Source organism: Phalangium opilio, unplaced genomic scaffold (genome assembly GCF_054372755.1).
Source record: "Phalangium opilio isolate 3A_F unplaced genomic scaffold, DU_Popi_V2 ptg000032l_1, whole genome shotgun sequence".
Classification (NCBI taxonomy): domain Eukaryota; kingdom Metazoa; phylum Arthropoda; class Arachnida; order Opiliones; family Phalangiidae; genus Phalangium; species Phalangium opilio.
The window spans coordinates 4,956,670-4,966,083 of record NW_028324159.1 but is presented as its reverse complement, the minus strand read 5'-3'; the positions used below and the strand labels follow the sequence as shown (position 1 = coordinate 4,966,083).

The 9,414-nt window shown below is 36.0% G+C and overlaps 1 non-coding gene across 1 annotated transcript; it reads left to right on the top strand.

Annotated features, from left to right (window-relative positions):
- The first annotated feature begins 8,485 nt into the window (after nt 1-8,485).
- On the top strand, nt 8,486-8,562 carry TRNAM-CAU (transfer RNA methionine (anticodon CAU)). Its single transcript has one exon. It is a non-coding gene; the product is annotated as a tRNA-Met (tRNA).
- Nucleotides 8,563-9,414: the final 852 nt, after the last annotated feature.

Below are 9,414 nucleotides of genomic sequence, written 5' to 3'. Positions count from 1 at the left end.
TCGGTCTCTTCGGGGCAGCTTTTTGAAACAGATCAATACGTATGTACCATAACACAAAATTAGATTCTATATTTTTAGCGGTAGTTTATTTTAACTTATCGCCGTTTTAAGATTTTTAAGTGAAGTTCGCTATTAATCTAAGATTAATTAAATATCTTGTTCGGTCTGAACTACGAATATGAGGTTAAAAAAATTTTTGCAATGTCTGGTGTTACGTTAAATTATTGGTTGGACCCAGGTTTTAGGTTCTTTTTGGACTTTCTGGAGGAATGGAATGTCTCAGGTTACACGAAAACTACTCAACCATCCAGCAGCAGTAGGATTAATAGGCCACTTTACGATGCGGCCAAAATCTGATTGTATTACAATTAATTCATTGTATAGTGCTGCTTCTCATACGTTTTTAAAACATTTCTCGCAGGTTATTAGTTTCTTCGTAATTTCTCTGCTTGCAACGTCGATTATTTCGACAGTGGGAATTCTAATGAATAGAAGACATTCATCTATTGCCTGGGTTGAGATTGTGAAGGAATTTTTCTTATCATTGTGGGACGACTTTTTTCTGTTTTTCCTGGAACGTAAGTATAATTTTGTGTGAAAGATTTTGTGAAAACAGTATTATCACAGAAAATTAAATGATTAAGTTATGAGGCAAAGACTCTGCTTTGTATATTGATTATGCGAGCCTTTGCTTAGGTTCTGTTTTTTACGTCCAAAAAAACTTAAAATGTTTCAGTATCAGTTAGACAAGTCTGCATGAATAAATTTTTAGCCTTATTGTATGTTGTTGAGCATGAAACAAATTACTTGTTGATAGAAGGTACTGCAGTAAATTTGAAGAGCTTATGATAAAATAAGCAGAGCTTAGGTGTATGAAAATGCAATGTTAAGTATTAGTAAGTGTTGTGTCATTGAATTCGAGTACGAGCTGTCATGCAGAAAGTAAAGCTAGAAGGCAGAATAAAAGACAATGAGGGTAAATTTGTCGCTGATTTTTCACTGCCTTCCAGATCTTAGTCTATTTCGCATGAGCTATACCTTTTATTTCATTAAACTTTATACAACAGCGTTGCCGCTACATTCGGTTGTGAAAAAGTCAGGGTCATAAGTCTATTTTGGTTGTTCGCCGTTAACATCATAAATTTGCAACTGGGACCTGTCATGAACTCCAAATTCTGAAACGTGGTTTACCAAAAGTTCGTTTACATTGAAGATCTGCTGCAGGGGGGACCGTACGTTGTAAGATTTTTGAAGAACAGCGTCGAAGACAGGCTGATTGGTATTAAGGTAATTATTTCTGTCATTTATAAACCTGATGATCATGTTATTAAAATGTATATTGAAAAACCTTCAGTAATGGAGTATTTTTTAAAATTATTATAAATGTTGTAAGATTTATAATAGTGAAGCTTAAAGTTTTCTAAAAGTATGATATCACTTCTTTAAAGGCTAACCATAGCAAAATCTTTCGAAAAGTGTACAGCGATATGGGGTCCTATTCTGAGGCGTTCGGTAGGCCAGCTACCGAACAAATCGTTTCGTTAGAGCTCAAAATATTCGTTAGGAACCAAAGTAGTGATTCTGAGGCGTTCGGTAGAGATTTTGTTCGGTAAGAAACGGTGAAAGTCGTTCGTTAGCTAACGAAAGGGTTTCCCTTGTCGTTACGAGCTGTAACGAACACATTTCCCTCCAAAAGGTTTTTATAAAATGGCGGATATAGTTCGTTTTGAGGTTTTAAGATTGGCTATGATTGCCGATGAATTACCTCGCCGTGATTTAAGGCGACAACGAATATTTAGAGATAGGGCTCAACCTTTTGAACTCGATGATTATCGATTCAAAAGAATTTTTAGAATGAGAAAAGAGATAGTCTATAATATTTGCGACAGACTTCAAGAGCGTCTAACGGGTCAGAATGCTCTGGCAATTCCATCCAATATTAAGGTAAAAATAAATTATATTAATGTCTAAAAATATTAACTACTTTTAAATGTTTTAACTAGATTTTAACAGCATTGAGGTTTTATGCTGTTGGTTCATACCAATTAGCTATAGGTCAAGACCTCTTCCTTGCTTTAAGTCAGTCAACCGTGAGTCGATGTGTCACAACAGTGAGCAAAGCAATCGTTGATATTTTAGCTCCCGATTACATTCGATTTCCAATGACAGAAGAACAAATCATGGCTAATAAGATTGGGTACTTTGGTGTAAATGATTTAAAAAGTTCCTACATTAATTATTGATCATGAATATTTTAATCCAAAGATTCAGCAAAGTAGCGCAATTTCCAGGCATCATTGGTGCTATTGATGGTACACAGATTGCAATTGTAGCTCCATCAATCAATGATGAACATTTTAGAGAGTATCTTTACGTTAATCGAAAAGGGTTCCACGCTCTTAATGTTCAAATTGTAAGGTTTAATAACTATTCACTTATTTTAAAGGCGTCTCAAATTATATTATTCCAATTCTAAACTTGAAAACTAGGTTTGTGACCACAAAATGTGTATTTTAAATTGTAATGCTAAATTTCCTGGGTTAGCTCATGATTCCCATGTTTACCGTATGTCACAACTCTCAACCCATCTAGAGAGTCAATATCTTAATGGAAAAAAGGATTGTTGGCTTATAGGTATGAATATATTTAAGCAATGTGCATTATTTTATTTACCCATATATTATGTTAGGCGATAGTGGCTACCCCCTGAAACCCTGGCTTTTAACACCAATAACCCATACTCCAAGAGGATCACCCGAAGAGAGATATGACTCCGCTATTACAAAAACGCGTCAAATTGTTGAATGCACAATTGGAGTTTTGAAGCAAGTTTTTCGTTGCCTATTATTGCATCGCACACTACATTACCACCCTACAGCTGCTGCTCAAATTGTTTATTCTTGTTGTACACTGCACAACATGCGTCGAGATGAAGGCCACCGTGATTCTGATGACGAGTTTTCGGACACTGACACTTCTAGTGATAGTGACACGGATGATGAAGACCTTGATGCGAGAAGAAGGATGCGGAGAAGACTAAGAATAAGAAGAAGACAACAAAGAATTGAAAGGAGGGCCTTGCTCTTAGATGTTCCCCAATATGTGCCTGGGCCAAATGACACTTGGCTTCGTGGGGGACAAGCAGTACGCGAACATCTTGTAAGACGCTTTCGATGAAGTACCCCAAAATGTTTTTTATGAATCATTAAGCTGATCAATTATATATTTGTTGTGTGTTAAAAGAACAAGCATTATTGTCAAAATTAGCATGTCAAACGCAAATAAAACAACTTTTCATCTATTAAAAAAGTTTTTTTTATTTATCCTTGTCCATATATTTACTGGCAATGTCAGAAAATATTAAAAGAAATTTTTCTAAGGAATTAGCTTTCATTTGCTCGATCTTGTTCCTTTCCTCCATGGCAGTTTGGATTCCCTTTAATATGGCGTTTTTACTACTTTCCATTTCTTTTAATGTTTCAGTCGCCTTTTCATAATTCTCGCTGTTCTCTGTTCCTGCATGCTTCCCTATTTTAAACATAAACTTATTTATAAACATAATTTGAAATGACAAGGAAATGATTACTTCTTTTTCTACTAAACGTTGGTGCTTCATCCGTTTCTGTTACATTTGGAACTGGGGTTTCCTGCGCTGTGCTACTTTCTAGTTTAAAAAGGCTCAGTAATGCTTGCATATAATGTATATAAATTGAAGTAGTGGATTTAAATCATAATTTAAACGTACCATTTTTCCTCTTCAAGTTGTTACTACATTCGCCACTTACTATTGGTTGAGATGTTATTAAAACATCTTGAACCGTAAATGTAGCCCCTGTAACTGTGGGAAAAACGTCCTGAAGGAAGCTGCATCCAGCAGTTTCTTCAATCGCTTCAATGGCACTTGGTTTTGCAGTGACATTATTGGGTTCAGTAGTAATGCTTACTTCTTCAAAGTTAGTGGGCATGGGAACCTGAGGCTGACATTTATTATAAAAGAAACATATAAACTCTTATACTTATATATTAAACACCCTTATACTGATATTTAACAAACAACCCTTCTTACCTCTTGAAGACAGTGTTCTTGGAAACCAAACTCCACCACCTGTGAGTTTCCTTCAACACACATGGCCCCTATAATATTAAGCAAACGCTTCTCCATATCAGTGAGTTCAAGTGATGTTTTTTTGCCTCCGCCAGTTCCACTTTGTGAATTTTTAATACTGGCAGCCTTGCTTTTTGTGTCGGACTTCCAATCAGCCCACGACTAAATGTTTTTGTTAGTAACATACATAGATATATATTTTCACATGCAACTTCTAACTTCGACAGAACTAATACTAAATTGATTCGCTTCATATCGATATAAGAAGCTGATTTGAGGTATGCACAAATTACTGACCTTCTTCCATTTTTTGACATCTTTCACAGACCCTGATCCATCTGCATTTAATGTATCAGCCAGAAGCGACCACAAGTTATCTTGGGCAAATTTAGTAAATTCAGCAGTTAATCTGCCAGACACTAATTCAGGGTGCGATTCCATATAGTCCAAAATAATTATCCGTTGTCTATCTGATACTTTAGGACCACGTGGAGGCATTGTCTACTTGGGAAATTGTTTTGTTGAATTATTTTAGATACAATCAATACCAAGGCTTCGTGAAATTAGAAAAAATTTCTTTCTTAACTCTCTTCTCTTTTTTTCGAAACGAAAAGTATTAATTTAACTATATAATATAATTCTTACCTAAGTATTCTTCTCTATAAATGTAGGTTTTTTCTGTCAACATTAATCAAACGCTCAGCGGGAAAATAACGCACCGTCCACAATTATATCACAACAACAAGTGTGAAAAAGTGTCTGCAGACGAATTCATTCCCTTTGATTGGTCCCATTGAAAGTTCACGTGATCGGAAACGAGAGATACTAGCAGTAGGAAAAAAAAACTACTATCCCTCCATACCGAAAATCGTTTTCTCTCTACCTAACGATCTTGCTCAAACGAACGTGGTTAAAATGGGCCTTAGAATCGCTACTAAAAGAATCGGTAGACGCCTTTCGTTTGGGGCTGTTCGGTTGGCCTTTCGTTCAGTTTTTTTCGGTAGCTTGAACGAACGCCTCAGAATAGGACCCATGGAAAAGAAATACTACGACAATCCCTCAGAGCCGATAGATATCAAGTTCATGACAAACAAAGAAATATTGTTCATGAACGAGTTCTGTATCATGATGTTACTGGGCATGCTAGTGCCAAGTAAAGAAGAATACATGGCTATCCCGAAACTGCAGTTCTCTAAACCCATTTCTGAAGACTTCTTAGTTTGGATGTATTCGTACAACTTCTCAGTTTGTCCTCAATTAACCGAAACTTTTAACCGTCTGTAAGTTCTAACTATCGATTTCTTAAGCTATTTTATAAGCTGACCGTGATAGTTACAAATGATATGGTATGAACTTAGACCAATTGGTCGAATCAAAATTTTTACGATCAGTTTAAGACACATTAAACAAATTGAATATAGTAGTTACCTGATAAGTTTTAAAAAAAATTAAAGAGTTTGAAACGTTTCTTTCAGGGTTTTCGCCAATTTCGAAACGCAATACCTGAAGCCTTATAAGCGCCTCGAAGAGAACATCGTGAGTGCTATACTTTGGCATCCACCTCCAACGGAAGAAAAACCAATCCAATTTCGGGACATTGCTGGAATGACATGGATTCTAGTCTTCGGAAACATTGCAGCAATCATAGCTTACCTATTAGAAGTTGCATTGTATTTTTTCAGCAATGACAAACCGTCATTGTACTGATGTGTTGAAATGATATTTTTTATGAGAAGGAAGGTAAAAGGAGGGGAATGCGAAGCACTTCTCTGGTCGTTAGATATCACAAGGATAGCAACACCACTCGGAGAAGTAGGCGTGTTGACAAGATCTCAGGACTTTGAAAGTTGTAAGATCTCTGTCGCACGCCATTGAAAGCTTGTAAAGATTAGCAGTAGAGATGCGAAATTGGGACCTCAAAATTGATACCCATTTCTTATCCTATTTTACTTCTCACAGATATCATCATTGACGAAGTCGTCAGCTTTTATTCTTAAAAATTACTCAAATTTTCATTTATTAAATAATTAGAGATAACTTAAGATCCATTGAATGGGGAATTGGTTCAAATATTACTCTTACCTAAATTATGTTATCAGTTTTTCGATCATACTTGTAGACAATGTGTTGTAATTTAGACTTATTCAGGTATACTTTCCTGAACGTTTCATTTAATATTAAAGGACTGTTCACGAGCTCGAGCCGAGATCGAGCCGAGCCGAGCCGCCACTTCTGCGGCTCGATTAATTAACGAGCGAGCTTTTTCTTATGGTCGAGCCTAGCCGACAGGTATCGAGCCACTACGACTCGCGAGCCGGCTCGCGAGCTTAGTCACTGATATAGTGCTTTCCTTTTAGTCTTTATTCTCTCCACCAATAGCATTCCGTTGTAATTTTACATGAAATAATGCGTGGGAAAAATTTCTCGTCTCTAACCTTGAGCATATTTTACCGAGCGGGTTTTACTGAACCACTACATTCCTAAACATGGGATGGCATTTATAGTCGTTCTCAAGTTTGACGTTGGTAGTAGCAATTTTTTTAAACATGTATATATTAATCGAGCCAGCTCGGCTTGAGTCGAGCCGAGCCGCCGTTTTTTGGACTCGAGCCGAGCCGATCTGAGCCGAGCTTTTAAACAGCTCGCTCAGCTCGGCTCGTGAACAGTCCTATTGAACATCTGAAATTGAAATTATAAAAGATATTTAATCGTTTTAAATCGTTTTCCATCAAATATTGTTTGGTAACCTATTTGATAATGAATTTCTTAAATAGAAAAGACAGTGTTTATTAGTATTATCAGAAGAAAAATAAGGGACTAAAAGTAGGTATCCAAATTCTTCACATACCAAGGTTGGCCCTCTGGTAGCGGTTTCTCAATTTTCCCTACAAAACATGAGACACTCGCGGTGGTAGACGGCCGAACTAGATTCAAGCACCCACGTCCGTGTTCCGCGGCTTTAGGTTGAGGGGAAGGGGGTAGGAATTTTTTTTGGAACTAAACCAATTTTTTCCTCTCTAGTGTATGCACGATGGAAGTGGCATAAAATCCTCAAATTTTTTCACTAGTGCCAGGATCTATTACCAATGCTACAGCACTTTATTTCTGGTCCCTTATATTACTTCTGGTAGTATAAAATATTCATAGTGTCAGATTAAATTAAATAGCTGGAATAATATTTTTCGTTAAATATGACTATAGAGAAAATTATCTCCAATATATGAAAAATAAATTTGAAATTATCTCCAATATATGAAAAATAAATTTGAAATTAACTTGTAATATATAATAAAATAAATAAAATTTTAATCAATGACACATCTAATTAATTGCAAAACCATATTTTTCTTGAATAACACTGCGTATTAATGTATTTTGAAAAAGAAATTAAGTTTTAAAAGCGTATGTGCGGGTCTTATAAAAATGTATCAAATCAGATTGAAAATGTAACGAATATTTAAGTTGACAATACTCGAAAACGAGTTTTACATCTCTAGTATATCTGTAATTTTTCCTTTTATATGACTATAGAGAAAATCACCTCAAATATATGATAAAATAAATTTGAAAATAACCTCAAATAAATGATAAAATAAATTTGAAAATAACCTCAAATATATGATAAAATAAATTTGAAAATAACCTCAAATATATGATAAAATAAATTTGAAAATAACCTCTAATACACGAAAAAAATTTAAAAACCACCTTTAATATGTATAATAAAATAAATTAAGTTTTAATCACCTCTATCACTGATATCTATTTAATTGCAAAACCATGCTTTTCTTGAATAACACTGCGAACTAATGTATTTTGAAAAAGAAATTAAGTTTTAAAAGCGTATGTGCGAGTCTTATAAAAATGTATCAAATGAGATTGAAAATGTAACGAATATTTAAGTTGACAATACTCGAAAACGAGTGTTACATCTCTAGTACATCTGTAATTTTTCCTTTTATATGGCTATAGAGATAATCACCTCAAATATATGATAAAATAAATTTGAAAATAACCTCTAATACACGAAAAAAAACATTTAAAAATCACCTTTAATATATATAATAAAATAAATTAAGTTTTAATCACCTCTATCACTGATATCTATTTAACTGCAAAACCATGTTTTTCAAGAATAACGCTGCGAATTTATGTATTTTGAAAAAAAAAGTTTTTAAAAGTGAAGATACGAGTCTTATAAATAGAATACTTGATTGATAAAGAGGTGAAATGTTTTAATAACGCCTTCGATAGCGGAGAAGGTTACGCGTCAGTCTCATGATCAGAAGGTCGTGAGTTCGATCCTCACTCGGGGCATGATTTTGGCGCTGATTTTCGTTAATAGAATACTTGAATGATAAAGAGAAGAAATTATCTAATAACAGCCTCGATAGCGCAGTAGGTAGCGCGTCAGTCTCATAATCTGAAGGTCGTGAGTTCGATCCTCACTTGTGTTATGATTTTGGCGCTGATTTTTGTTAGTAGGATACTTGATTGATGAAGACAGCCTCGATAGCGAACTGCACGACCACCCGGCGGCGGGTCATTTTGGTGTCCAACGGACACTATGGCGTTTAAAAAGTACGGCTTATTGGGATACGATGGGTACCGACTGTGCGCGTTATGTTAGTTCATGCGATGTCTGTCAGAAACTAAAAAGCGACAATCAAAAACCCGCGGGCCTACTCAATACCATTGAGCCTACTTAACCATGGGAAGTAATCTCAGCCGACTTAATGGGACCCTTTCCCTTAAGCCCTCGAAAAAATACCTACTTCCTCCTTGTGGTAGATAACATTTCAAAATATGTCGAACTCTTTCCCCTCGGAGCCGCAACTTCCGCCGCAATAGCCAAACGCCTCACGGAAGAAGTTTTTCCACGTTACGCCGTGCCTCGCGCACTCTTTGTAGAAAATGGCTCTTATCTCAATTACGATTGGGGGGTAAAAGTCCGAAAAACACCACCACCTACCACACTCAAGCAAACCCCACGGAACGAGAAAACCGAACAATCAAACCGATAATCGCCTCTTTCGTGGTAAGTCACCACGAAAAGTGGGACGAACAGCTCCCTAACCTAGCACTGGCGATGCGCTCCGCTGTTAATTACTCTACGAACTATAGCCCGTACTTTATGCTCACAGGCCGTGAGATAAAATTGCCTTTACAAAGGATACTAGCTAGATGATAGCTCCCCAGCCTATTATGTCAATAAAATAACTGAGCACATTAAGATTATCCAGGATAATGTTCTGGCGCACAAAAACTAAAGGCCTACTACGAAAAGTCCCATCGTCACGTAGAATCCG